Source organism: Lingula anatina, chromosome 1 (assembly GCF_051362555.1).
Source record: "Lingula anatina isolate TDL-2025a chromosome 1, LinAna3.0, whole genome shotgun sequence".
Taxonomy (NCBI): Eukaryota; Metazoa; Brachiopoda; class Lingulata; order Lingulida; family Lingulidae; genus Lingula; species Lingula anatina.
The window spans coordinates 67,477,890-67,488,453 of record NC_141767.1 but is presented as its reverse complement, the minus strand read 5'-3'; the positions used below and the strand labels follow the sequence as shown (position 1 = coordinate 67,488,453).

Genomic DNA, 10,564 nt, shown 5'->3' with positions numbered 1-10,564 from the left:
ACAAAACACATAACCATTCTAAGAATGTCTATGTCTTGGGCACCCATAAGAAGATTAAACAGTTTATTATTGCTGAGGTCGCCCAGGGGTAGGAAATCTGACAGCTGCCCTCTGAAGGAATCACGTAGTGAGTCATACGCTTTACACTCTAGCAGGAGGTGGAACTCATCTTCTACTTTACTGGAATCACAAAGTTTGCACAATCTTAACTCTGCGGGGATTTTTGGCTTGCAGTACCTGCCCCGTTCAATAGAGAGGTTGTGGGCGCTCACACGTAATTTGCAGAAGTTAGCCGTAATATCTTTTGGGGCCATGTGGGTGTAATTTTCACACACAAATTCCTTCTTAAATTTAACATAGGTTCTTAGTTTATTATCACTGCCCGTTTTGCTCATCAATGTGGCCCACTGGTCCTGATATACAGAGTGCAGAGACTTTTTGGTCAAGGTCTGAGCTATCTTACCAGATACTGAGACTGGATTAGACCATAAATTCCCCAGGTTGTTCATGTTAAGTACAGTTTTTATACCAGAGGACCATGTAAACACACCGGATGAGGATAGGGATCTGTTCTCAATCAGAGCATCGGTGACTAAGGTAGACTGACCATTGTATATGGTTTTGTACAGGTGGCACCAATATTAGAGTCAGTGATCATATTCTGGAAATGGAAAGAGGACGCTACACCAGACCTAAAACACCACGCGAGGAACGATTCTGTCCCCACTGTCCTGCAATCGAGGACGAAGTGCACTTCCTACTAGAATGTAGACACCATGTAAAAGAGAGGGAGGGCATGTTAAAACAATCCCCTAAATGTGACATGCATCACCTAGCAAGCAGTGACGAGAAGGTTAAAATCATACTAAGCCCAGAAAATGAGAAAGAATTGTACGCTGTTGGTAAATACATTCAGAGGGCAATTTCCAAAAGAAATGAGCATCTGCCACACTGAAGTAGCCTCATCCTGCTATATATTATATGAACCATAAGTATGGCACATTAGATACGTATAGCTATACGCCAATCAAAGAAAATGTGTGTTCCATCAGTGTATTGAACTATTTACAATTGTAATAAGTATTTTAAACAACGTATACACTGTAATTAATAATCTTAAACACTGTATTAGTAGTAATCCGTAGTGATGTATAACTATTTATTTATTTATATATTTGTAGTATAGAGGGCTAACAAATGTAACTGTCACATTTAATGCTCGAATAAATTATTATTATTATAATATTTGATGGACAGTGACAGTAATTGGATGAGTGCGGCATGATTAGTAGAGTTTTTGTTAATCCCTAGTATGGTTTTACAGGTTTTTAGGTGGACGAGTTCAGCAGGGGGCTTTTCGCATAGGCTATATTTAAAAATTTTTCAATGGTCAAATTACGTAGTAGGTAAGGGGCCCAAATTTCGCACCCATAGCTAAGGGTTGGAAGTAGGAGTGATTTGAATAACTTTAAGGCAATTTTTGTGGGCGCTGAAAATAGCTGATTTCTTAATTTGAAAAATACTTTGAGTGCTTTATTTTTTACGTCCTCCATGGCCTTGGTAAATTTGCCGGATGGAGTGAAGGTCAGGCCGAGGTAACAATATTCGGAGGTGTTTTTTACTGGATTTGTGCCTAACATAAATTGGTTGGTTTTTAGGAGATGGCCAGCCTTATTAAATATCATGATTTTGGTTTTTGCTATATTGATGATAAGTTTCCATTTGGTGCAGTATTAAATTGTGGAGTAGGTTTAGAGAGTGTTGAAGTCCTTGGGCACTTTGTGAGATGAGGACCAGGTCATCAGCATACATGAGGCAGCTTACAGGTTTGTTATTTAAAAAGGCAGGGTCGTTTTCTTTATTAACATCGAAAATATTAGGTAGGTCGCTTAGGAAGAGATTGAAAAGGGAGGGACTTAATACGCAGCCTTGTTTCACGCCTACCGTGGAATTTATGGGTTTGGTTAGTTTGTTGTTGCAGATAATAGAGAACTGAGTAGAGCTGTACATGCTATGGATGATATTTATAAATTTAGAACTAAAATTGGAAAGGATGAGTTTGTGGAGTAGGGCATTTCTCCAGACCGTGTCAAATGCTGAAGAGAAGTCAACAAAACAAACATAAAATTTGGATTTGGAGGCCTTGTTTATGTATTTGTCTATGAGGGTCTTTAAAGTTAGTAGATGGTCACTGGTACGGGCGCCTTTTGTAAAGCCAATTTGGTTTTCAGGTATAATGCGGTTCTTATAAATAAATTTGTTGATCCTACTGTTAAGAATTTGACAAAAAAGTTTACAAACATTACTTGAGATAGCAATGCCTCTATAGTTTTTGGGGTCTGTCCTATCTCCCTTTTTGTGGAGCATTGTTAGGGTACTAAGCCGCCAAGCTTCTGGGAAACAACCGCTTATGTATATGGCATTGAAAACTTTACATAAAACTGGAGCCAAGTAGTCTATTCCCTCTCTGAGTAGTTCGTTTGGGATACCATCCATACCTGGGGTTTTGTTATTTTTAAGCTTCTTGGCGGCAGTAGTGATTTCTTGTACAGTGAAAGAGAAGTCGGCCTCATTAAATATAACTTCTCTATTTGATTTGAAAGAGTTTTCAATGCTGTTCTCAAAGTTAGGGTCTTTGTGGGGGATGTGTCGATTCATAAGTGTGTTAAAGTGGTCCCACCATTGCTTGGGGTCAATGGGATTAGAGGACGGCTGTTTTTTGGTACATAATTGATCAAATAATTTCCAGAAAGATTGTGGGTTTTCACTTTCAAATTTTTCAATAGAATTATAGATTTTATCCCTAAAGTCATTACACTTTTTGTTCAGCATCTTTTTGTATTGTTACATGTGCCCGCACACGGTGACCATTTGGCGCGCGCCACTTGCGCTGCGCTGTTTTCTCATCGTGTGCGGGGGTATTTTGGTGAGATTTTTGCCTCTCGCGCGGCTGAGCAAACGTGTTTGATATTTTTGGTCTCTTGAGGCAAATGTCTCAGCGTGTGCGGAGTGCAAGCGCCGATTGCTCACGTCATGCCAACAATGTGCATGTGCCGGTAGCCGGAAACAAAGAAAAATGGCAGCCCCCAGTGAAGTAAACTAAAATGTACACATGCAGTTATAGTTGGTCTGATTGATTAACGTGGTCACCATTTGCCATTACTTTCAGAAAAAAAATAAATATGTAATGTTTCCTTAATCATATGATCCCACAGTTCGCGGTGCGTCCGATAGGGGCAGGCCGGGAGGCATCTCTGCTGAGCAAAGAGCGCATCGTTTGCGGGGAGCTGAGGAGCGCGAGCATCTGGCGCAGCGCAAGTGGCGCGCGCCAATAGGGGATGTCCGGGATAGCCTATTTTGAACATCTGCGCAGCAGATGACGTCAAACGAGACCTGGATTGGAGCGAGATTTCACGAGAGGTGGGGTTAAAATCTGCCATTGAAACTTCTCTCGCGGTCAGGCACAAGTCTATGTTTTAGGATTGCATTGAGTAAAATTTGGCGTTGTCATGTAATTTGAGATAGAGCAACGCAATGGCGAATTGCTAATGTTGTGTCGTAGGGTGCATTGCAGCTAAAGGTAAGCGAGAAAACCAGGAAAATGACTATGGATGATGGACACGACTGGCGAGAGAAGTGAAGTGAAGAAAGAGAAGTTGGGCTTGATTAGATTAAAAGGACTAAATACCGAAATATTTAAAGTACAGATCAGGTCGCAGTATTTTGTAGAAAGAAAGGGACCAACTGCAGACAACTCGCACCCTGCACGTCACTGGCTCCATGGCATCACCGTACAGACCGTATCATCAACGGTCGAGGGGCATTTTAATAAGTAAGTTTTGTGTGTAGTTTACAGGACACCATGGTTTATTAATGTAATACAGCCCTAGTACTTGTGATTAATAGTCTTTTACGGTAACTATATCAGACAAATTTGCTTGTACCATTCCTATCTCCATATAACGTGTACCTGATTATGAAATACTGGTGAACCTTCCACACCTATTAAGTATACACAATGTTCAGTTGTAATATTCCATGCCGGGTGGTCAGTTATGATAATTGCAATTTGCAAGTAAGGTGGAAATTAGAGTTGATATTTTACAACAACGTTTATCACATAATGATATATATTTCAGAAAACTAAGTGAGTTATTTTATATTTATTTTAGAGAATGACAGACACAGCACATGTTATTGAACCAGGCAAGAACTGCGAGAGTCGTGTGGTCAGAATAATCAGATGTTGAAGATTGCTCAGTGTATATTAATCTCTTATGTCCTTAGTTATTATGTTGTTTACTTAATTATATCAGGAGTCAACAGATGGCATTTTTTTCTGGGTGTCACTTACAGTATCAGGCATTTTCTTTATTACTTTAAAATGAAATATTTGGTTTTATGAATATATATACTGTATATGTATATAGGCCTATGTATTGTACTGCACTAGTGATTTAATGAAGAAAATTATTTTACTTGCTAGTATCATTCTTATGTTTCTGTAGTGACTTTTTTTAATAACTATATGACACGTACCTGTTTTTCATATCATTTACTCAGATCACAAATACAAGTTCGCCTGTGATGTGTTTATTTGTTGCATTTGTGTATAACTGTCAATAAAATGCAATGATTTTGTGAAAATTTCAACTTATATGTTGTCCATTTTAATAATTTCTTTTGTCATCTTTCCTGTCACTTAAGTCGGATCTGATCACAATGAAACTTACATTTTGTGAATGCTATCCATTAGTTTCTATAGCATCATTTTCATAAGTAAATAAATGAAGAAAATTAACTTTATGATCAAACACGAGCCTTTTAAATTAGTTACTATAAATTTAGTGAAATTAAATCAAAGATGCAGGCAAGTCTAATGTTCTGATATGGCATCCATCCAATGTGTAAGTTCAGCTATTTTTCAAGTAAAGAAATCGCTGCTCTACTTCCTTGTGGACTCCATATTCTAACCCCACCTCAAGGCAGATCTCGTAAAATCACGGGGAAACTTGGTCTTCTCGTTGAGAACCCGGACAGCCTCTATTGCTCACCGTGTGCGGGGTGCTTAAGGACGCGAAATCCACTTGCCAGGTAGATTAACTCGAGGACGTTAAAGTGCAATGCCAAATAAATAAGTAGTTTGTGAAAGATGCTTAAAGATTAAAGTCTCTCGAACACATTTGAAATGAAAATACACCAAGTGAAAGATTAAAATCAGGGCCGTAGCCTGAGTAAAATGCCAGGGGGGGCAGTAAGCGGACACGAGGGGGCAAAGCCCCCGAGGGGGGAGGGTGTGGGGGGTCCCCCTAACACGGTGTGGAAAATTTTTAAAAACTTATACTGCATTCTGGTGCATTTTAACTGTTATTTATTGCTCGATCATAAGTCATAAATTGTGGGTTCATTTTGCCATAGGTAGGCCTACAGTCATTTTTTCAACACAACATGCCAATTGGACTTCATTTCGTAGATTGTCTAAAAACAGTACACCTTTGTAAAGAGATTGTTGAATGATTGTCCAGTGGCCATGAGTGCATTTTCTCACAGAATTGATGCCAACTTTGCAATTATTTTTATTCACCTTTGCGATTATTTTTTTGCACCTCAAATCCCAGGGGGGGGGGGGGGCAGCTGCCCCCCCTGCCCCCCCCCCCCCCCCCCCCCCCCCCCCCCCCCCCCCGGAGGCTACGGCCCTGAAAATCGGTGTCCATATCTAGGAAGGTATTTTGACGCGGATACCACTTTTTCAAAACTAGGCCTAATTATGTTAACGTGCATTAAAAATAAAAATCCGCGCTTGAAAGTGTCCATGTCTACATATCATGTAATATAATCTTATCTTTCCCAAGACAGCGATAACCATAGTACCTTTTACAATCCAACTACTAATATGTGTTGAAATAAATAGGCCCTATCGTATACAGTAGCCTATAGGTCCTATACTATATATACTCGGTAGAGAGAGAATCGAACCCACTAAAGAAGTTTTTCGACGATAATTATGGTTCAAAGCAATGAAGTTCCAAAATCAATCAAAACCAGTGGCTAGATTCTCAGTATAAACACAGAACGTTATTATAACGTTGCCATTGGAAGGTTATTGTGTAAAACGAGATGTGTTTGATGGGTTGTGCGCTGCGCAATGGAGGAATTCACCTCAGTCCTTGAAAGAAATTAGTATTTAAGTACAATAACTGTCACCTGGTACACGTGTGCACTGCAGATACACGCACAATAATTTGTCATTTGAGATGCAGTAAGATTAAGATAGGCCCTAGCTACTACTCTTTCATATGGTCATATTTATGTTCGTCTTTGTATAATACAATACAAGCCCCGAAAGCTTCATGTAGCTACACACCAAGCAGTCGTTCCAAATGACATCACACGTGTGAACATCTTCAAACTTTTTGCCTCCCGTAACAAGGTACAGGTGTAACAGAAATGGAAGTCCGCTAGGAACCGATGTCCGCTTCCCATTACTTTGTACAGGTGACATTTGTCCCACTGACTCCAATAGGCTACTCCGACTAACCCTAACCTGTACTAATCATGTGGGAGCCTAGACTTCCATTCCTGGGACTTCCATTCCTGTCACACCGTGACCGGTATTCAATTGGCGGGTAGTGGAGAAGAGAAAGGGGGGGGGGGGGGAGGAAAAGGAATTTATATCCAGAATGAAAACTTGTTTCCAAAAAGTTATGGAGGGAATTCGACTAATCGTGGTTTTAAGCGATTATTTTCTATTAATAGCTGTAATTATATATAAACAGCAAATTTGGAGTAAAACTGCAGCTTGTCGTTTTGATGTTTTCACCCATCCTAACAGCTGCGAAAAAATATTAACTATAAAATTGTATATACGCAGGGAATAAGCGGTTTGCTTGGAACAAGTTTTTAAAGCTATGTTTTAATGTGTGGTATTGACACAATGCTTCTCCAAAACACGGTATCTTTCTTTTCTCAGGGTACCGTAATCAAATATTTGTTGATACTAAATTGATGTTAAATAATTTTATAAACTGTTTATTGTGTAAGTTTTGTAATGTATATAATAGTGAAAAGATAAATTATAGGCTATATTTCGATAGACCACATAATCTTTCAATATAACAACAATAGATTTTTGCGTTGTAAAGTAATTGAGGTGTTTATGTACCAGTAGACGTTTTTGTACCCTTCCGTCATCTACCAGTAAACAACACAGTAATACATCGTTGAAGTAGCCCCTTCGACCCGTATGCGCCCTGTCCACCAGTTTGCCTTTTGGTCGTGAATTATAATTCTAATATTTACAAATGCTCGGTTTAAAAGGTCAAAAGAACCAACCATCGTTAAAGCCGGCTCGGATTGCGCATAGTATTCGGAAGGATCAATGGAAGCAGTACCATGTACATGTAATGATCGTATGCTTTAATGCACCGGCCATCCCCAGTTCGACCAGTTTGTCAGATATCTATGGCAATTAAGAACTCAGTGCGGAACATTAGCGGAGGAGAAGAAACTCCCAAGTTAAATACATGAATGTCTGTTAAGGTAAGTGTGCTCGACACCGTGCAGAGTATTTCCGTTAGTTAAATAACTCTGTAGACACAATTATTCTTTCATGGGGACTAATGCAGTAATTGTGACATTGACACGATGCAGTGTAGCACAATGCAAGCTGTATACATTGCTGTGGAGTTGTAAACAGCATTTGTTGTAAGTCGGTGATAAAAGCAAGAAGTACGCGGTAAGTTTTGCATACAAAATAGTAAATGTAGCGGAACTGTCGGTCGCCCATTAGTAAATCAAGATCGATGATAAAAGCTGCTGTAGGCGCAATTTATATATACACCTTTTATATATACATGTATGTTGTGAGGGTGGCTACCCTGGATGTGGGATATTTGTAGACAATTTTGTCAGCTAAGCGTCGCTCTCCCTTAATTGAAAAAACATTCGATAGAAAACAAAAATCAAGCACATTGCTCTGAAATTATGAATAGGAGGGACACAATTGTGCAGTCCATGTTTTTCTTCATCTCTGTGCTTGACAAGAAATAAATAACATGATGAACTGATAATTTTCATGTGAGCAGAGTATATTTTTCAGTCCAGGTGATTATAAAATAGAGCTCAGGTACACACATGTCGTCAACTGGCGGGAACAAGTCTGTGTGCGGACATGGGACCTTCAATATCAGACTGTGAACTTCAGGATACTAAAATCATTTAAATAGTAAGTATATCTTGATACATAATATGCCTTGTTTTAAAGTACATCTCTGAAATACAGGATAATGCCTATTTTTCTAAGAAGCTGATTAGTTTAATTGTTAACAACACTTATGAACATTCATAAAAGGAATGTCTCATCCCAAGCTCGTACACAAGTACAAATGTACTTAACACCTTTAATGTGTAATTAGTGTTTGTTGACACACCTTCATGAAGGTGCTGTGTCGATGACTTTAGGTTATTAAAGTGTGTCATGCATGCTCTTGGACAAGACGTACCATAAATGCAGGTACCTGTATTGTTTTAGAGTTGATAAGAGAATTGCATAAACGCCACATATAAACAGCGGCCACCACCGTGCGCATGGCATTTTGCGCCAATAGACGACGATTACTGAAAATAATTGATTTATGGAAAACATTACGTTACGTCATTGACCAGTGCGGATAAAATGTGTCGCACCTGGGTAAAGTATAGTCCTTTATGAGACTGCATCAAGACAAGAAATGGGAGACAGATGAAAGTAACCAGCGCGGCTTGAAGCATTACATGTACAAGGTATGCGCGCGTGTGGCGGGTTGAACGGATTGTTACGTAGATGGGCTCTGATAATTTAGTATTCTACTGTGCGATTCATCGTTGTAATCAAGTTACTACAACACTGAAGACGCACCAGTCTTTTAGATTTGATCGGTCAGCTATAGTAACAAGAAAGTTTTGATGGTAGTTACAATATGTTCTATTTGAAATCGAGTAACACCAGTTTTGGTTAACTTACAGTATGTATGAATATTCCAGTGTCGCGCTGTACATGAACACATACACGGCTTCATTTTAGTATGTCTAGCGTACTGCGATAATTTAGATATTGGCCGTGCATTATAATGGCTTAACATGCTCATACGCCAGGTTTATTAATTTCGTAACTTTTTTCCTTTAAAACCACAAAAAGCAGTATTGAAATAGCTCAGTCGAATGCTTCGTTTTCCTGTGAGGAATGTACACGTTTATATGTAATCTTAGCAGTGGTGAATCCAGGATGGTAAAAAGGCATTAATAATCCCAGCACAAAAACAAAAATTAAAGGCATAGATCCAGAAAAAATTCCCTGACATTCAGCAATGTTCCCTTTTTGCCAAAACATATGCCATCCAACACTTTTAATTTCGATTTCTAGCTCATAATTTTTACCTTTACGGGTGAAAACAGCAGTCTCCATCCCCTATACGGGAAATATAAAATGTTGATATACATGCATAAAGGTCTATCATACACTGTGTGACTTAAACTTTTGCGATGCATTTGAATTATATCATGTGTCACTTACTTAAATAAGTGGCTGTTAAGAAAATGTCACCATTTAGTAGTTGAGAGGCGTGTCTGTTTACACTTTGTGTGGGTATATATTGTTTTCATTCTGCAGCGAAAAACAGAGGGAGCCATAACTAGATTTTTAAAGAATATAGACATATAAAGAAGAAAACTTTTTCTAAATACTTGTCTTCTGCACATGGTTTCTACATGTAGTACTTCTACTATTGATTTGAGAATTCATTCACCAAGAACTAGCTGCTATAGACGTTATCACGTACCATAATTAAGCACAGGTGTGTGGTCTTTAATCGGCGAAATTAGATGCTTAATTGGAATATGAACTTCACTTTCAGTATAATTTGTATAAAATTGATGCAGGTCGGAAATCCAAACAAAACTAGCCCCATTTATACTGACCGTTAGAGGTCGCTGCTGGATTTAATTGGTTTTTAAAACTACCGGTATAAATGTACAAAAAGTTGAAACAAGAGTGTTTTCTCTGCCTTCATCACATACACACACTGCACAATAGAAGTATGAAAGAGTGAAGCAGAGTAATCAAAGTTATAATGTCTACTTATAATGTGACTAATGAGTATAAAACCGCTGTACCATGGAATTGTATTGTTGGTCGTTTTGTGAAATTTGATGTTAATAAAATGATACCAGGAGCATATCATTCCACATTCATTTATCTCCCCCAAAGTATTGGTTCAGTAGGGGTGACACTTCTATTGTCCAGTGTGTGTACATGTAACAGAGTTTTCACCAAACAGGAAATTGCTACCTAAATCGCATTTACATCGGGCTCGCGATCGCGTGGAGAACGGGTTTTTGCCAAATTTCGCAATCAGTCTCAGGTAAGCAATAAAGTCTTTGAAGATGGTGTCTCTCTTGGTCTTCATCTTTCTCCATCGGTCGCCTGGCTATAGGAGTTAAGACCTGTACGGAACTTTCCAAAACAATCAAAAAAGTATTGCAACAAGTAACATTTGGCGTAAAAAGGCCTCACAAAGATTTTTGCTCT

At 38.8% G+C, this 10,564-nt stretch overlaps 1 protein-coding gene across 3 annotated transcripts in view; it reads left to right on the top strand.

Annotated features, from left to right (window-relative positions):
- Nucleotides 1-7,155: 7,155 nt before the first annotated feature.
- LOC106156485 (pyrokinin-1 receptor) overlaps nucleotides 7,156-10,564 on the top strand; it is a 37,367-nt gene continuing 33,958 nt past the window's right edge. Inside the window, exons 1-2 of one of the 3 annotated variants that reach the window (XM_013531751.2) lie at nucleotides 7,156-7,539; nucleotides 8,099-8,224. The gene's annotated coding sequence lies outside the window, so the exon portion shown is untranslated. Of the gene's footprint in view, nucleotides 7,540-8,098; nucleotides 8,225-8,514; nucleotides 8,782-10,564 lie in introns of those variants that run through there. The other 2 variants (XM_086997274.1, XM_013531749.2) reach the window with 2 other exon arrangements.